The 19,993-nt window shown below is 30.8% G+C and overlaps 1 long non-coding RNA gene across 1 annotated transcript; it reads left to right on the top strand.

Annotated features, from left to right (window-relative positions):
• The first annotated feature begins 12,014 nt into the window (after window positions 1-12,014).
• On the top strand, window positions 12,015-15,855 carry LOC133030781 (uncharacterized). The gene is made up of 2 exons (XR_009684332.1): window positions 12,015-12,592; window positions 15,496-15,855. It is a non-coding gene; the product is annotated as an uncharacterized LOC133030781 (long non-coding RNA).
• The last annotated feature ends 4,138 nt before the right edge of the window (window positions 15,856-19,993 follow it).

The raw sequence follows: 19,993 nt of genomic DNA, 5'->3' as shown, positions 1-19,993 counted from the left end.
GTAGCTAAGTCCCCTCCCTAACTCTATAAATACATATTGTCTCATCACAATTGTATACCTTTTGATAATCAGATAAATAAAACTGCTTCTGATTTAGAGATCTAGGGAGGAAGACTTAGTTGATAGTATTGCACTATCAAATTGGAGTAACTGCTGTGGATCAAACAGAGATAATTGCTATGGATCAATCAGGTACACATACCTAATTATTATATATTACTATTGTGTTCTATGTTATATACAAATAGATCTTGGGTATATTATTAATTTTCTAACACATCAATCTAAACAATTAGAAGTTTATGTCGCAAAATATAATTAATTTAGTATTGCTTAATTAATTGTACATTTTTGGATGAATGCAAGAAAGATTCTTGAATTTTTTAATATTTTGTCAAAATTCTAAAATTTAAATTAATCTTTAATTATTTTTAAAAATAAAAACAAAGCTTTATTTAAAAAGAATTGTCAAATAATAGAAGATTATAATTTATATTTTGTCTTGCTATTTATGGTATAAGTTTTATACTTTAAACTTATATAAAATTAATTATAAATTAATAAAATTATATATTTTTTTTTTGTCCGTTAATTCTATTTTTGACATATTTAATTGACAAAAATATTTTATTATTCTTTATATATTTCAGCTGGCATTTATTGATATGGTTTCCATATTTGTGTAAATCTAAACTTGGAAGAAAAGTTGACTAGCTTTCCTATTTATGGAAATTGAGGTAAAAATGGTAAGTTTTGATTACACATTGATTCTTTGCTAACCAGCTGTTATTCTGATCTTGTGTTGAGTTTCCCATTTTCTAAGATCAGGTTTCTTGAAGAGAAAACCGGAGCTAAACTTTCCTTTTCTATAAAAGGAAAGTTGTAGTTACTGCCCACGATTCTGTATGTACAGAAGCGGAAATTCCTGGACTGATTGAAGAATTATTTTAGGGAAGTTTCTAGTGGGTTGAGGTCTTGTTCAGACCGAATGTAAGCTGTCTATGAGATGTATATTCATTATAAATACATCTTATAGTAGCTAGGTTTTATATGTCTTTCATACACTTAGAATTATATTCATATCTTAAGGAAAGAGTGTCTTTGTTATGTTAACTCTTTTATTCACTTTCATATCATAAGAAAAGAGTGTCTTTGTTTTGTAGAGAAGAGTTGTTCTACTCTTACTCTGTTTATTTGTTGTTTGTATTGTCTTGAGTCTGTATTCAAGTCTACAACGAAGAAGAACATCAGTGCACCTTCGGGAGAAGGGTATTTACAAGCTTTCGGGAGATTGCTTTTGAAGTCTTGCATCGGGATGATCCAAGCACACAACCTTCGAGAGATGGTTGTATAGGCTTTCGGGAGATAGCCTTTAAGCCTTGAATCGGGAGGATTCAAGCACTCTTCAAGGTGATCGAAGGGAGTTCGAGCACTTGGAGTTTTATGAAGATTCGGTTAGTAGGTGGAATACATCAAGCTTGCGGCATACAATAAGAGGGAGTCTATTTATGCATAAGTCAATTACTTTGTATTTTTGATACCGATCTAATGAATCTTATCTCTGGGGGTGGCCCCGTGGACTAGTAACAATCTGAAAGGATTGTTGAAACCACGTACAAAAATCTTGTGTGTTTTTACTTTTATGCACTGTTTGTTTTTCTGGGTTTCTCTAGAGTTACAGAGTTGCATTCTGTAACTACAGAAAACTGTTTTCAGTACCAGTTTTATTATTCTGCATTTAATTAATCATTTAATTAAATAATCAAACTGGGAATATTAAAATACGGAATTTCAATTGGTATCAGAGCAAGTCACTAAATTCTTAGTGAGATCTTGAGGTTATTCCGTTTAACTTGTTTTGTGTGAGATGTCTTTGTTTGCAGAAGGAAGCTCTATCTCTAGACCTTCTCTATTAAATGAGTCGAATTATCCTTATTGGAAGGTCAGGATGAGAGCATTCATCAAATCGCAAGATGAGAAGGCATGGAGAGCTATTCTTACAGGTTGGTCTCAACCTACTGAAAATGATGAAAAAGGTAATATTCAGGTAAAATCTGAACTCAGTTGGACCACTGAAGATGAAAAGCTGTCTGGTTATAATAATAAGGCTTTACATGCTATTTTTAATGGTGTTGGTGAAGGCTTTATTAAATTGATCTCATCTTGTGAATCTGCAAAGGAAGCATGGGAAATCCTTCAAATTCAATTTGAAGGTACTGCTGATGTAAAGAGATCACGATTTACCATGCTACAAACTAGATTTGATGAATTGAGAATGTCAGATACTGAAACTTTAAATGATTTCTATGAAAGATTATCTGATATTTCTAATGAGTTTTTTGCCTTGGGAGAAAAACTAGATGAATCTGTCTTGGTTCGAAAAATTGTTCGAGTTCTTCCTGACAGGTTTGATACAAAATTGCTTGCAATGGAAGAGGCAAAAGATTTTGGCAAAATGAAGGTTGAGGAACTCATGGGATCTTTAAGAACCTTTGAGTTGAATCAACAAATCAAGAAAAAGAGTAAGCAAAATCTCTCGAATGAGAAAAGCAAAGGTATTGCCTTTAATGCTTCTGAAAATGTTGTTTCTGATGATGAAAATGATGATGAAATGGTTCTATTGGCAAAAAATTTCTAAAAATTCATGAAATCTGCTGGAAATAAAAAGTTTTTCTCAAAGAACCCAAAAGGTAACATTTCTGGTAATATTCCCTCTAAACCTTTTTCATCTAACAATAAAAAAGGTATTAAATGCAGAGAATGTGAAGGTTTTGGTCACACTCAATCCGAATGTGCTAATACCTTAAAGAAAAATAAAAAGGGATTGAATGTTACTTGGAGTGATGATTCTGAGAGTAGTGAGGATGAAAAAGAAAAAGTTGTCCTAACAAGTGTTTTGTCAAGAAATTTGCAGGAAAAAGGAAAAAGCATTTGCTTGAACAATATCCTGATCAATGACAACAAGGAAGAATCCAGATCCGAATCAGATGAGTCAGAAATTGATGAGGATTCCATGGTTGAATCCTACAAGGTAATGTTTGGTAAGTGGTTGGAAACTTGTGCTGAAAATCGCTCCCTGGTTAAAGATAATAAAATTTTGTGTAACAACATTAATGAGTTCAAAGATAAACTCAAATGTTGTGAATCTGAATTGTCTTTAAAAGAGTCAAAAATTATTTCTTTAACCAAGGGAATTGATAACATTAAAAAGAATGTTAAAATGCTAAATCCAGGTTCCACCATCTTTGAAAAAATTCAAAAATCTGGCCAAACCAATCATCTTTGAAATTTGGGTTATGTTCCAAATCAACCTGTTTCTAATACCACTAATAGTTTTGTTTCTGGAAGAACTGTTTCTACCTCGCAGGTTTCTGTCTCTACAGCAAAGCACTCTGTTGTTACAGAAAAGAAGCAGCACGGTAAGTTTGACAATTTCAAAGGGACGGGAAGACGTTCATTCCTATTTGCCATTTTTGTGGAGTAAAAGGTCACATTCGACCTAAATGCATAACCATGCATAACATGTTTAAATCTAATTACATTGGAAATAAACATGTTTTACAAAAACAAAAATGGGTTGTCAAAAACAAATGCTTGCTAGGTTCTACTTGTTTTAAAACTATTGCTTCTAACATGTGGTATTTTGATAGTGGTTGTTCTAGACACATGACAGGTGAAAAAGAATTTCTTGTGAACATAAGACCAATGCACTGTGGAGAAGTTACATTTGGTAACGGTCTTACTGGTAAAGTCATAGGAATGGGAACTCTCAAGTTCGAAGGGCTTCCTAAACTAAAGAATGTCATGTTGGTTGAAGGACTAAAAGCTAATCTACTTAGCATTAGTCAGATTTGTGATCAGGGTTATACTGTGAGCTTTGATAGCAATCATTGCTATGTATATAATATTCTTGATGAAATTGTGTTACAAGGGCTGCGATCTAGTGATAATTGTTATACACTCACTACGCATGCCACTTGTCATTCTGTCATTGAAAATGTTACTGACCTATGGCATGAAAAACTTGGTCACATTCACTTTAAAAATCTGAAAAAATTATCTGTTTCAGGGATTGTTCGAGGATTACCTAAATTAGGTAAAGAGTCATTGGGGAAATGTGGACCATGCCAGTTAGGTAAGCAACTGAAAATTTCTCACAAGAGTGTCCCGGATGTGAATACTTCTAGAGTTCTCGAACTCTTGCACATGGACTTAATGGGTCCAATCCAGGTGGAAAGCTTAAATGGTAAAAGGTATATTTTTGTTTGTGTTGATGATTTTTCTCGATTCTCATGGGTGGATTTTTTGAGAGAAAAATCTGATACTTTTGAAGCTTTCCAATCTCTGTGTTTGAAATTACGAGTTGAAAAAGATTGTAACATTGGCAAAATTGTTAGGATTAGGAGTGATCATGGTAAGGAATTTGAAAATACCGTATATGATGAATTTTGTAAAGCTAACGGTATTTCTCATGAATTTTCTGCTCCTAAAACTCCTCAACAAAATGGAGTGGTTGAAAGAAAGAATCGTACTCTAACAGAAATGGCTAGAGTAATGTTGAATAGCAAGAAGCTCACAAAGCGCCTTTGGGCCGAAGCCATTAACACTGCTTGCTATACCATCAACAGAGTATTCTTACGTTCAGGTACTCACAAAACACCATATGAAATCTGGAAAGGTAAGAAACCAAATGTAAGTCACTTTCATGTGTTTGGATGTGTGTGATATATCTTACGAGATCGTGATTACATTGGTAAATTTGATGCTAAAAGTGATGAAGGTGTTTTCTTAGGATATTCCACAAATAGTAGGGCATATCGTGTGTATAACATGAGAACCCAAACTGTTATGGAATCTGCTAATGTTGTTGTTGATGATCTAAAAGATTTTTCTGAGTTTTCCACAGAAGAACAGATTGAAGATTTGCTTGAAAAGCCTGCTGCTGAGGAAAAGGAACCTGACGAAGCTTCAGAAGCAGTCGTCGAGGCTACTGTGCAGGAATCTGTTGCTACAGAAAATCCAACAACAAAAGAATCCGAGTATCCTTTAAATTCAATCACTGATCCAATACAGAGGGAACCATCCTCCAGGGTTAAAAAGAATCATCCTTCAGATCTCATTCTCGGAAACTTGGATGAGAGCATGGTTACAAGAAGAAAATATGCCAATATAATTCAATTTTTATGTTTTATTTCTTCTTTAGAACCTAAATCTGTAAAAGAAGCTTTAATGGATGAAGATTGGTTTTTAGCTATGCAGGATGAGCTTCATCAGTTTGTTCGAAACAAAGTCTGGAAAATGGTTCCAAGACCACCGTTTGTGAACATCATTGGAACCAAATGGATCTTCAAAAATAAGAGTGATGAGTTTGGCACTATCATTCGAAACAAGGCAAGGTTGGTTGCCCAAGGATACACTCAAGTTGAGGGTGTTGATTTTGATGAAACATTTGCTCCAGTAGCTAGACTGGAATCGATCAGGTTACTTCTTTCCATAGCTTGCATTCTTGGTATTAAATTGTATCAAATGGATGTCAAATCTGCTTTTTGAATGAAATTTTGTTAAAAGAAGAGGTGTATGTGGAACAACCTAAAGGGTTTGAGGATCCACATTTTCCTGATCATGTTTATAAGTTAGACAAGGCTTTGTATGGTCTAAAACAAGCTTCACGTGCTTGGTATGAGCGTCTAACTGAATTCTTGCTTTCTCATGATTACAAGAGAGGAAATGTTGATAAAACACTTTTCATCAAAAACATTAATTCTGATGTGATTGTTGCTCAAATATATGTTGATGATATTGTGTTTGGCTCTACCTCTAACTCTGAAGTGCAGGTTTTTGTTTCCCAAATGCAAAAGGAGTTCGAAATGAGTATGGTAGGTGAACTCACTTATTTTCTCGGTCTTCAAGTGAAGCAATCAGATGAGGAAACTTTTGTCACTCAAAGCAAGTATGCAAAGAACTTGGTGAAAAAGTTTGGTCTTGAGAAAGCCAAACATACCAACACTCCCATGAGCACAACTTTAAAATTAAGCAAAGATGAACAAGGAGTAAAGGTAGATCAAACTTTGTATCGAAGTATGATAGGTAGTTTGCTTTATCTTACTGCTAGTCGTCCTGACATTTGTTATAGTGTTGGTGTTTGTGCACGTTATCAGGCAAATCCCATGGAATCCCATCTTTCTGCTGTGAAAAGAATCATTCGCTATGTAAATAGCACTATTGATTTTGGGATTTGGTTTTCAAAAGACACTAATTCTAACCTTGTTTGCTTTTAGTGATGCTGATTGGGCAGGTAATGCAGATGATAGAAAAAGTACTAGTGGTGGATGTTTCTATCTTGGAAACAATCTGGTTTCATGGCATAGCAAGAAGCAAAACTCAATCTCTCTGTCCACAGCGGAGGCTGAGTACATTGTTGCGGGTAGTTGTTGTACCCAATTGTTATGGATGAAACAAATGATGGCAGATTATGGGTTTGATTTGAAAACTTTAACCATCTTTTGTGATAACACTAGTGCTATAAAACATTTCTAAGAATCCTGTTCAACACTCTCGCACAAAGCACATAGACATTCGTCATCACTTTATTAGAAAGCTTGTGGAAAATAAAATTCTTGTCTTGGAATATGTTGAAACTAGCAAACAAATTGCAGATATTTTTACTAAAGCTCTTGACTCGGTCCGATTTATTTCTCTAAGGAAATCCTTAGGGGTTTGTACTGTTTAATGCTTTTATTTTTTCATAATCCTTGATATTTAAGTTGTCTTAGAGTTCATAATGTCTTGTCTTTGTCCTAGAAGAAAATTTCAACCTTATAAGAATTTCAGTCATTATTTTATTCCTAATGTTGTAATATTATGATGTCATACAGGTTTGTCAGGAAAATTGTTCACTCCTCACAGGAATATTCAGGTTTATCAAACAGTGTTATGTAAGCTACCATTTTCGAATAATGTTGTTCAAAAACTGTGTGTTCAAGCTCCATTGGACGAATAGAGCTACCTATCTCAATGTGTGAAAGCCATCTCTGAGTAAGTTGGAACTATGTAATTAGGAGTTATGTAGAAGATACGCTACCATTGAAAAGGGCTACCATTGAGGTAGTGTGACAGCGTCTCCTATGGGTACAATTTATCAGAAAAAGTCTTTTTGACAAATTGGGCAATGTTCCCTGCTTACACTTTCACACACTAATGCTTGACACAGTTTGTGGTAAAATTTGTTTATTCTCGAAAATGGTGTTATAAAGCTATTACATACTGTTTGATGTGCTTTAATATTCTTGGTGATGGAGTCAATTTTTCTTGTGAACCGGTATGACCTCATTCTATTACTTCATTAGTTTGATAAAATAATTTCTGATTATTCTTATGAGTTTGATTTTTTCATCAGGGACAAAGACAAATGGACATTGTGAATTCTAGTTGCAAAAATATCAAGGTTATTTTATTTTTCTGTCTTTTAATCAAAAAAAAAATAAATAAAAAAAAAAAAAAGGGGTTCGTGATCGAGTTGTCAAGTGAGCTTTGTTAAAAATTTTTGTTATTTTTTTGTTATGTTTCATTATGTTCTTAGACACAATTTTTGCTCTTAAGTGGTGATTAGTGCTTTTTGTGTCTTGGTGTGTTCAATTGTTCTTTATTTGCAATTTTTCTTTGGGGGGCATTTTTTGAAAAAATAAAAGAAAAAGGGGGGCATATTTTTTCTTTTCGATTTTTTCGAATCCTTGTACATTTTTTTCTTTTAGTTTTTCATTTTATGGAAACATGTTTTAATTGTATTTATTTATTTAGAATGTTTCCTTTATTTGTGGAGATTTGGTCTTTTTGGTGTGTATAGGAAACTTGTACTTAAATAATTAATTATTTTTTTTGTTTCCTTTTTGGTGGCAATTTCGGATTTGGTGGGGTTTTTATTTCTTAGATTTTGTGGGAATATTTGGTTTCCTTTTTTCATTTAAGGAAACATTGACCACATTTGAAAAAAAAAAAATTTGGTTTCCTTTTTTTTTCTTTCCTCACGTGGGTCAAAGGTAAGGAAGTTACCTTCCTTTACAGTTTTTTTTTTTTGGGTATTTAAAATTGAAATGTTATATATTCTCAACTACCCATAAACCCACGATCACCACTCTCTCTTCTCCTTCTATTTTTTTCTCAAAGGTCTAACATTGTTCAAAGTGTAAGAGGGTTTGTGTTCTAGGGTTTCAAAGAAAAATGGCCAAAACTAAGAATGCCCAACCATCCAAGAAGCCCACTCGTGGATCTGCTTCTGCTTCTCCGGTGACTCCGCCTGCGCCGCCTGCACCAGCAACCGGAGCTTCTGGTTCATCTTCTGCTCCGACGAAGTCTGCCAAGAAATCGAAGACCCAAGCTCGAAAATCAGTGGCGAATTTCTCATCTCCTCTTGTTGGTGCCTCTCCTATTGCTTCTCCAACACCTGGGTTGGGTGATCATCTTCTTCGAATGGTGCTCCTAATGTCGACCAAACCTTAGTGACCTTGCCCACGGTGAGTTCTCGAACTAGGTCCAAGGTTTCCACTCCTAAAAAACCTGAAGTGGTTAAACCTAAAATTGCATCCAAAGGGAAAAAGGTGGTTTCTTCATCTTCAAAAGGCAAAAATCTCAAGGAGAATCCCCCTTCGGTCTCTTCCTCGGATTCTGAACCAGAAGAAAGTGAGGAGGATCATGATTCAGAGGGCTTGTCCGATTCAAGTGAAGAATTTGTGCCCAAAGATCTTCCTGTTATTGATGATTCTGGATCCGAGAGTGAAGAACCAGAAACTGAACCTGTCACTACAGAATCTGTTCCAGTCCCTCCTGCTGTTCCAAAGAAGGACAAAGGAAAAAGGCCCATTGTCTCTACAAATCCTGTTCTTCCACAGAAAAGAAAGAGACCCTCTGGTATTTCTCTTGATAACTTCAAGCCCCACTCTCATTATTTTTTTTATAATGATCATGCTAGAGATATGAAATTCTATGAGAATAGGAATTTTACTGTGGAGAAAAATTTTAATGTTATGGCTCATAAGCCTTTTGGAGTGTATAACATGTTGAAAGAAAGACAATGGGTAGATACCTTGATCAGTTTTGATGGGTATGTGGATAGAATTGTGAAGGAATTTTATGCTAACATCACTGATGAGTTTCTCGATGAGGACTCTTTCATGTTTGGCAAAGTTTTTGTCAGAGGACACTGGTATTCCTTTACTGTGAAGGATGTTGCTGAGGCTCTCAATTGGCCTATGGGAATTGAGCCAAGCCGATGTGGAGTTTGATCGTCAAAAGGTGTTCGGTTATCTCTCTGGTGATAATGAAATTGAACTCTCCGACACCATGCATATGTCTCAACTCACCTATCAACATGCTGCTCTCATGAGGTTTGCCCTATCCAATTGGTTTCCTTGCTCCAATCCGGTAAATGTTTCAAATGAACTTGCTTTCTTTTTGTATAAAGTTTCAATTGGTGCTAAAATTGATTTGGCTGACATGATTTGGGAGCAAATTGTCTCTCTTCGAAAGGGTAAGAAACCTAGGCTCAATCTCATTTTTCCTCACTTAATCTATAAAATTTTATCTGATCAAGAGGAATTGATTCTTGAGAATGAATCAATTGAGATGCCTGTTGTTGGAACCACTTTCAAAATTCCTGAGAAGCCTCCTCAAGGAAAAGCTGCTCAAAGAAAGGCTCGGTCTGCTTCCCCTGGTCTTACAAATGATCCTGCTGCTGGATCTGCTTCCACTTCTGCTCCTACAGAAATGGCAGAATTCAACTTGCATTTGGGAAGAATGGAGACAAGTCAGGCCTTGCTTCTTAGGAAGATGGACAGCATCATGAAATACTTCCGACCCAATGATGATGAATAAGTGGTTCAATCTTTTATCTTTTGCTTTTTATTAATGTTTATTTGAACTTATGACTTTGTCCATGTTTGTTTTTGTTATCTTTGGCTCCTTGATAGACAAAAAGGGGGAGTAGTATTATTTTTTGGATTCATTGAACTCTTTGTTACAACTCTGGACCCTTGGTTTTAGGGGGAGTTGCTTGTTTGTGGTTTAACACTTTTCCGTTTAAAAAGTTGTTTGTGGTTTAACACTTTTCCATTTAAAAAGTTGTTCTTCGGTTTGCAAGCTTTTCCGTCCAAAAAAAGTTCTATGTTTTATGAGTTAGAGAGCTTTCATGCAGGGGGAGTATTTTCTATACTCTTGTATCTTTAAAAAGCTATTTGCTTTGGTTTCTAACACTTGATGCAGGTTTTCTCATAATAAAATGTTTTGTCAATCAAAGTGCCAAAGGGGGAGATTGTTAATTCCATTTTTGACATATTTAATTGACAAAAATATTTTATTATTCTTTATATATTTCGGCTGGCATTTATTGATATGGTTTCCATATTTGTGTAAATCTAAACTTGGAAGGAAAGTTGACTAGCTTTCCTATTTATGGAAATTGAGGTAAAAATGGTAAGTTTTGATTACACATTGATTCTTTGCTAACCAGCTGTTATTCTGATCTTGTGTTGAGTTTCCCATTTTCTAAGATCAGGTTTCTTGAAGAGAAAACCGGAGCTAAACTTTCCTTTTCTATAAAAGGAAAGTTGTAGTTACTGCCCACGATTCTGTATGTACAGAAGCGGAAATTCCTGGACTGATTGAAGAATTATTTTAGGGAAGTTTCTAGTGGGTTGAGGTCTTGTTCAGACCGAATGTAAGCTGTCTATGAGATGTATATTCATTATAAATACATCTTATAGTAGCTAGGTTTTATATCTCTTTCATACACTTAGAATTATATTCATATCTTAAGGAAAGAGTGTCTTTGTTATGTTATCTCTTTTATTCACTTTCATATCATAAGAAAAGAGTGTCTTTGTTTTGTAGAGAAGAGTTGTTCTACTCTTACTCTGTTTATTTGTTGTTTGTATTGTCTTGAGTCTGTATTCAAGTCTACAACGAAGAAGAACATCAGTGCACCTTCGAGAGAAGCGTATTTACAAGCTTTCGGGAGATTGCTTTTGAAGTCTTACATCGGGATGATCCAAGCACACAACCTTCGGGAGATGGTTGTATAGGCTTTCGGGAGATAGCCTTTAAGCCTTGAATCGGGAGGATTCAAGCACTCTTCAAGGTGATCGAAGGGAGTTCGAGCACTTGGAGTTTTATCAAGATTCGGTTAGTAGGTGGAATACATCAAGCTTGCGGCATACAATAAGAGGGAGTCTATTTATGCATAAGTCAACTACTTTGTATTTTTGATACCGATCTAATGAATCTTATCTCTGGGCGTGGCCCCGTGGACTAGTAACAATCTGAAAGGATTGTTGAAACCACGTACAAAAATCTTGTGTGTTTTTACTTTTATGCACTGTTTGTTTTTCTGGGTTTCTCTGGAGTTACAGAGTTGCATTCTGTAACTACAGAAAACTGTTTTCAGTACCAGTTTTATTATTCCGCATTTAATTAATCATTTAATTAAATAATCAAACTGGGAATATTAAAATACGGAATTTCATTGTCAATTATTGAAAGGACCGCGCAACGCGCGGTTACGTTACCTAGTCTATCTATATATTTATATAATTGAGTTGTTAGAGTGAGTGGCATAGCATCTTAGAACTTCTCTAATGTGATTTATCTTTTTTCTTATTAATTCCAATTCTAATATTTTATATTATATTATGAGTAGTAAAACTAAAAGTCATTCAAATGAGTTATAACCGTTCAAATTTTGTACTATAATTAATATATGCTCTCTCAAATTTTGTTATTCATGTATGTATTTCTTTTTTTTAATTTTATATTAAAGTTAATCATTCAATGAGTTAAACTTAATTTTATTATGTACAGGGAGATGAACGATTAAAACATTCAATTTACATAATCATATCTATTCTATATAAAATGTGACTATATAAAAAAAAAAAAATTATCTTTATCGAGTTGGTCGGGTTAGTTCGGGTTGATTGGACGGGTTCATATTATTTTCAACCTGCCCAGTATAAAGATTGGACAGGTTATATTTTCGTCGGGTCCTCTCGGTTTAGTTCGAGCGGGTTGTTCGGGTTGGGCGGTTTACAAAAATTTATGTACAACCTTTTTGATGTGTTTTTTTCTCTTCTCTTTATGAGACATTGTCCAAAAATATAATCTCTTTTGAAGAAATAAAATAAAATATGTAAATATTATTGCCAATAACATATTGACACGTGTCCCACTTATGAAACCGCAATACAGATGAAAAAAGTCCGTCTCCGCTTTCTTAACTCTGAAGAGACCCATAATCCTTACTCTCTCTCTACAGCTCTACTCTCTCTCTCTTTTTCTCTCTCTCACTGTAAGTTTTATTTTCTCTGTAATTTAATCATGGAAGTAATTTGTGATCCTTTCATTTTTTTGAACATAAAGGAAGGTTTTAAACTTTCCATGTGGCAGTCTAACTGAGATTCTTTTTTAATCTCTTTTTTCCTAATTTTTCTAATCTTTCTTAATTTTTGTGATTTATTATGTATTTTAAATTAACATATAATGAGAAGGTTGCTCTTATCATCTTCTCCAACCGTGGCAAGCTCTATGAGTTCTGTAGCAGCCCTAGGTAAATATATATATATATATATATATATATATCTATTACTTACATTATTAGATCTCTTCATTTACATGCCTTTCCATCTTTTATGTATGATTATACATGTACTGGAATTTTATATATGAATATGTATATTAGATCTGATTATAAGAATCAGGAGTATGTTGATGATGATGATGATGGATGAACTGTGTATTTTCTTGATATTGTTTTTTTGAAGAGACATTTGGTTTTTTTAGTACCGATCGATCATATTTTATATATTTTTTTAGTATCGGAAATAATTGTGTCCTTGATTTTTTAACAGAATTGTTTTTGGAGAGATTTGATATGAATAAATTACTAATATAATAATAATAATATTTTAAAGACTCCTTCAAAAAGCTTATCTGGGGAAGAAAAGTTTTCTTTGTTTATTATTATTATTATTTTGGCAACCATGAAAAGACAAGTTTGGTCATATAGATTTTGATTGTAATTAGTATAATTTTATTTTTTAGGAGAGATCAAATAAAATAAAATCAATATATAATTCTATATGTTCAATCTCTCTCTATATTACTCTGTGAAAATAAAAGATCAGATCTGAATGATATCTCAGATCCTCTTTTGGATTGGACTGAAAACTCGATTATGAGGTGAGTTTCTTTCTTGTTTTTGAATTAAATCCTTCATTCTTTTTAGATATTCATATGAGTTATGAATTTTAGAAATATCTTTTCGAACCAAAAATCTTTAATCCCCTAAATTTTCTTGGCCCGTGAGACCCCAATTTCTCCATAGGAGACGGATTTCTAAAACATAGTAACACTATTCCTCTAGTTTATATTATTTTATTTTTTATTTTTGTGCCATAGATTGTATATACATACAGTATGTGAATCTAGATAACACTAGTCCTTTAGATTTAGATTCATTAAGATTGTTTGTAGTTAGTTTGTTTGGGAATTTATGCTGATTTCTTTTTGAGTTAGTGAAAGCCTTATAGATTTTAGAATTTTTGCTTAAATGTTTGCACAGTGCGATGAAGATTTTGAGTTAAATTTTTTAAATTTAGTTTTGAGCCTGGGAGATCTCGGTCAGTGTCGTGCTGGGTTGAAGGCTGAAATGGTGGATAGTTGATTTTATCTTGTTTGTTATTGATTTTGTTCTTTTTTGGGTGAGCTGATATAATGGGATATACTGTTAATTTTGTTATAGGTTTATTTTATATTGATTTTGTTCTGTTTTGTGCCATTATTTATGGCTTTGGCGCCTTACAAGGCTTTAGCACCTATTATATGGTTGGGCCCCTAATTATTTAGGGTAGTTTGTTTAAATTTTCACATTTTCCGGTATTGAATGTATAAGAAAATTTTGACAGAATAATATTTTAAAGTTAAAGTTATGCACTATACAGATTTATTAGTCGGAATAAAAAGATTATTTTGGTTAAGGTATGATTTAAAGAATATTTTAAACTGAAATAAGGTTTAAGAGGGTTTACTTTAAACGCTAATTCCTATTAGCTATATTTTAGTTTATATTTTTTTAAGACTTTTCGTGTTTGAAATTTTAGTATTCAGATTCTAATATTATAATTAATTAAATAAATTGAAGAATAAGAATCTTGAGAATCTTGTAATAAAGGGAGGTGGTAATACCAATGGTCTAATGAGAATATATTGCTTCAGATATATTTGGTAAGTTAAATTATTATGGAATTTTGGTTTGTTATCAATATTATGGGAATGTACCAAAATTATTACATTATTAGTATTTTTAAATAATTTCTGGATGAGTGGTATTAGCTTTTTTGATGGAAGAAATGGAAGTACAAATTCGATGGATGAGCTGCGCCATTATTATAGCTTTGGTGCCTTTCAAGGTTTTCGCGTCTGATTTATGGCTAACCCCTAATTATTTAGCGTAATTTGGTTAAAATTACAAGATATCATTAATTATTAAAATATTATAAAATTTAATAGCTAACAATTATGGTATGTAATTATGAGATTATTGCCTTATTAGTTTATTATGGATAAAATAATATTAATTTTGGCTATATAATTTATAAATATGAGTTTATTATAGATAACATAATATTAATTTTGGTATATAAATTATAAATGTGGGATTTTGTAATTAATTGGAGGTAGGAACATTTATTGTGAATTGAGAATATTTTATTTTATTTTATTTTTATTTTTGGAAAGATATTGAAATTAATGAGAAGTAAATGCTAATGAAGTATTGAGATTATTGCCTTATTAGTAGTATAGGAAGATACTAATATTAATGGTTTTTATAATAATTTGAATGGTATAATAATTAGGAGGTCATCTTTTCAAATTATAAATAAGGAAGCATTATGTCATAATACCGAATTGGATTAATTAATATTAATTTAATATTAATAATTAAATGTATGATTAAGAAGTATTAGGAAAAAGGTATTTTTGAATGTGAAGAGTACAATCTTAAGTTTTAAGGAGATTAATACAATTTTGGTTTAATTTAGGCTGAATAAAGATTATAGATACCATGTTTTACGCTATAAATAAAATAATATACAATTTGACTTATAAAGAATTTTGATATGTTTTAGTCTAAAAATAAGTAATACTTTTAAGAAATAAATGAAAGAATTAGTATATAATATTTTGAATATTTAAGGAATAATGGATATTAAAAGGAAAATTTTATTTATGTTTGTTTTAAAATGGTAAAAGTAAGGAATAGGGATCCTATGAAGGTTACGAAGTTAGAATGCTATAATTTAGTTGTTACTAGCCAAAGGGTACTCCCTTTGGCTAGTTCTAGTATTTTATAGGGAGATTTAGTTGCTTAGTCTTGGTGGTTAGTTGATTTTATTCAGTTTGAATAGTTTTCTAATTAAAGTTTTATTCTGTTTTTTGATATTTTTTCAGGTGGAATTTCAGTATTTTATTGAGTTGGGAGCGTTGTTGGAAGATGTTATAGCTTTATTGTCTAAATTTCCGGGGGCAGTTTTGTCCCATGGGGCTCGCTCTAAGATTTTAGCGGCCAATGGTTGGCAAAGCATGCTCTGCGGTTAGACGATGAGCTATCCTGGTTCGAGGAGGTTCCAGCGCCGGTGGCGGACGTGGGCGTCGTAAATTCATGAGTGATTTTAATCACTTTGTATAAAAAAAAAAAAAAAAAAAAAAAAAAAATAATGACATTAATGAATATTTAATCTATTTTTGTATAATTATTTAAACATATATATCCAATTAATTCCAAACGCTAAATAATTTTTGTCTTTTCAATTTCTGATCTTTCAAATTTTTCTAATTAACATTCCAAATTAACTCATGCAAAATTATTTCTATAAATATGATCTCATCTCTATTTTCATCTCCTCATAACCTCTCTCTCTACTTTTTTTTTTTTTTATTTAGTTTTATTACAGATTATAATCTATCTATATATTTATATAATTTAGTTAGAGTGAGTGTCATGGCATCTTAGAACTTCTCTAATGTGATTTATCTTTTTTCTTATTAATTCCAATTCTAATATTTTATATTATATTATGAGTAGTAAAACTAAAAGTCATTCAAATGAGTTATAACCGTTCAAATTTTGTGCTATAATTAATATATGCTCTCTTAAATTTTGTTTTTTATGTATATATTTCTTTTTTAAATTTTTATATTAAAGTTAATCATTCAGTGAGTTAAATTTAATTTTATTATGTACAGGGAGATGAACGATCAAAACATTTAATTTACATAATCATATCTATTTTATATAAAATGTGGCTATATAAAAAAAAAAAAAACTTTCTTTATAGAGTTGGCCGGGTTAGTTCGGATTGATTGGGCGGGTTAATCATTCAGTGAGTTAAATTTAATTTTATTATGTACAGGGAGATGAACGATCAAAACATTCAATTTACATAATCATATCTATTTTATATAAAATGTGGCTATATAAAAAAAACTTTCTTTATAGAGTTGGTCGAGTTAGTTCGGGTTGATTGGGCGGGTTTATATTATTTTCAACTTGCCCAGTATAAAGATTGGACGGGTTATATTTTCGGCGGGTTATCTCGGTTTAGTTCGAGCGGGTTGTTCGGGTTGGGCGTTTACAAAAATTTATGTGCAGCTTTTTTTATGTGTTTTTTTCTCTTCTCTTTATGAGACATTGTCCAAAAATATAATCTCTTTTGAAGAAATTAAATAAAATATGTAAATATTATTGCCAATAATATATTGACACGTGTCCCACTTATAAAACCGCAATACAGATGAAAAAAGTCCGTCTCCGCTTTCTTAACTCTGAAGAGACCCATAATCCTTACTCTCTCTCTACAGCTCTACTCTCTCTCTCTTTTTCTCTCTCTCTCTCTCTCTCTCTCTCTCTCTCTCTCTCTCTCTCTCTCTCTCTCTCTCTCTCTCTCTCTCTCACTGTAAGTTTTATTTTCTCTGTAATTTAATCATGGAAGTAATTTGTGATCCTTTCAGTTTTTTGAACATAAAGGAAAGTTTCAAACTTTTCATGTCGCAGTCTAATTGAAATTCTTTTCTAATCTCTTTTCTTCTAATTTTTCTAATTTTTCTTAATTTTTGTGATTTATTATGTATTTTAAATTAACATATAATGACATTAATGAATATTTAATCTATTTTTGTATAATTATTTAAACGTATATATCCAATTAATCCCAAACGTTAAATAATTTTTGTCTTTTCAATTTCTAATCTTTCAAATTTTTCTAATTAACATCCCAAATTAACTCATGCAAAATTATTTCTATAAATATGATCTCATCTCTATTTCATCTCCTCATAACCTCTCTCTCTACTTTTTTTTTTTTATTTAGTTTTATTACAAATTATATATTATATTGATTAATTTGAAGTTAAAAGATGTTGCACATAAAAAATAGTTTTCCATTTGATGATGAAGTTTGATTACTAAAAATATTTATCTTGTCAATGTAGTTTACAAAAGGTAAATCTCTCAATGTTTCTTCTTCTAATAGAGAATCTCTGTAAATTTATTTTGAAAATTTGAATTCATGTATGATTTTTTATAGTTATTAGATTTTATTCTTCCTATTTTATCTTATTATTAAAAAAATAGTAATTAATTATAATAAGTATATCGCCCATATAAAATAAATAAATAAGTACGTCGTATTTTTTATGATGTTTTACTAATAATAACTGAAAAACAAATATAATTCCTTCAACACATTAATTTATATATTTCTAAGTATTTATTCAATTGTTTCTTAAGTCACTATAGGATAAGAAGGTAGAAACAAAATAATCTAATTCTTCAAGAATTATTCGTGTGTTTTATATATGTAGTTGTCTACCACACACACACAAAACTATATTAATATAATAATGATAGAATCCTAAGCTTGCTTGGATTTATTTTTTTTATTTTTATTTACTTTTTAAATAAAGTTTTTTAAAAGTTATAAGTGTATGTCAAAAATTATTTAAAATAATAGTTATAAAATTTTGACCCAATGATGGATAATAAAAGAGAAATTTTAATATCCACTACAACAAAAAAAAAAAACCCACTTTTAGTGACAACCTTATAGTCACAACAAAAAAAATTTGTGACTAAATATGACTTTTAATCACAACAAAAGAGTTATATAGTATTTAGATACAAGTTGTCACTAATTTAGTTTTAGTCACAACAAGTATTGTCACTAAAAATACATTTAGTCACAACAAATTGTAATTTTTGTGACTAAGGGCCAGTTTGGCATATACATTTGGGGAAAAGGCAGTATGTTGTCTTTGGGAAAAAGCATTGTAGAGAACTGTGGAAAAAAGCTGAGCTGAGTGTTTGGTAAATTATAATTTTTAAAGTGCTGTGAGTTGTTAAGATTCTATTACAATAATGATAATATTTTAATCTAGTTCATTATAATTACAAATATATATAAAAAAATATGTTATATAAATTTTTTATTTTTTTATATATTTTTAATTATTTTTTTCTATAGTATAAATTTATATGCATTTGATAAAAATAATTTTTAATATTTTTAAATTATATTTTTATCACTTGCAAAAGATAAAATTGTAGTTTATAAGAAACATAAATTGATATTATTTGTTAATAATAAAAATATCAATATAAAATATTTTTTAAAATAAAATAAAAAATTAGAAATTTAAATATTATTTATTTTTAAATATTTTTTCATTTAAAAAATATTTTTATTTTTTATAATATATAATAAATAATTAAATATATTTTTGGTAAAAATAATTTATTATAAAGTCTTTTAATCAAAACAGCTTTTTCTAAAAGTTGGGTTGTACCAGCTTTAGCTTTTAGCTGTAGCTTTTCCATAATTTCTTCAATAAGCTGTTTTTTAACTGCTTACCAAACACCTTTTTGTCACAGCTTTTTTGAAAAGCAGCTTTTAGCTTTTCCAAAAGCTGTGCCAAACGGGCCCTAATACTTTTAGTCACAATATAAGAACAATAATTTATAATTGTTCACAATTTTTTTACTTTTAGTCACAATTTCTGTTGTGACTAAAAGTAAGATTTTTGATAGTGAAATAAGTAACCCCTTCCTTCCCATTTTATCTTATTAATAAAAAAAATAATAATTAATTATAGTCAAATATCACAAAAAAGATAAATAATCACATTCTATTTCTTATAACGTTCTACTAATAATAATTGAAAAAGAAAGATATTTCCCTTCAATACATTGATTTATATCTTTCTAAGTGAGTATTTACTCATGACCAATTGTATGTAGTTGTGTCTTGAGTCATCATATAAATAAGATAAAAATGAGGATGATGAGCTGGAAGACCTTATAATGCACAAAAAAAAGTATTTTAAAATATTCTCTTTATCATCCCACAAAACAAAAATTTATAGTTTTACAATTTTTTTAATTTAAAATGTACACAATCATTTTATTATTCATCAATTATATATTTTACTAAATCAATAGACAAAGACAAATTTAAATATTTGATTATGGGATAAATTAGTTTTATGGATTATGACCTATCTTTTCATCATTACAAATTAAGATACAAATTTAACATCCACATAATTTGTTCAACATTTCATCTAAATATTTCATATTGAAATTTTTTTACTTCTAACATTTTTATAAATCCCTCATCAAAAATAGATAATGTTGTGGAATCTTTTTTATATTTGTCATCCTACACACATTTTTGTGAAAAAGAAAACATGCATTCCAACAACTATACAAAACAAAATATAAAACCTTTCATAAATAACACTTAAATTGTTTTTGAATTATTTATTTTTGCTGAAGAAAAAAAATGCAAATAGTTTCTTACATAAAATAAAAATTACATCATTAATTAATTACAAATTCAATTTATTAAACTTAAAAAATATTATTACAGTTTTCATTTATTTATTATAAAAA

This window comes from Cannabis sativa, chromosome 9 (assembly GCF_029168945.1).
Source record: "Cannabis sativa cultivar Pink pepper isolate KNU-18-1 chromosome 9, ASM2916894v1, whole genome shotgun sequence".
Lineage (NCBI taxonomy): Eukaryota > Viridiplantae > Streptophyta > Magnoliopsida > Rosales > Cannabaceae > Cannabis > Cannabis sativa.
Note: the sequence above shows the minus strand (reverse complement) of the source record. Positions and strands in the feature narration are given on the sequence as shown.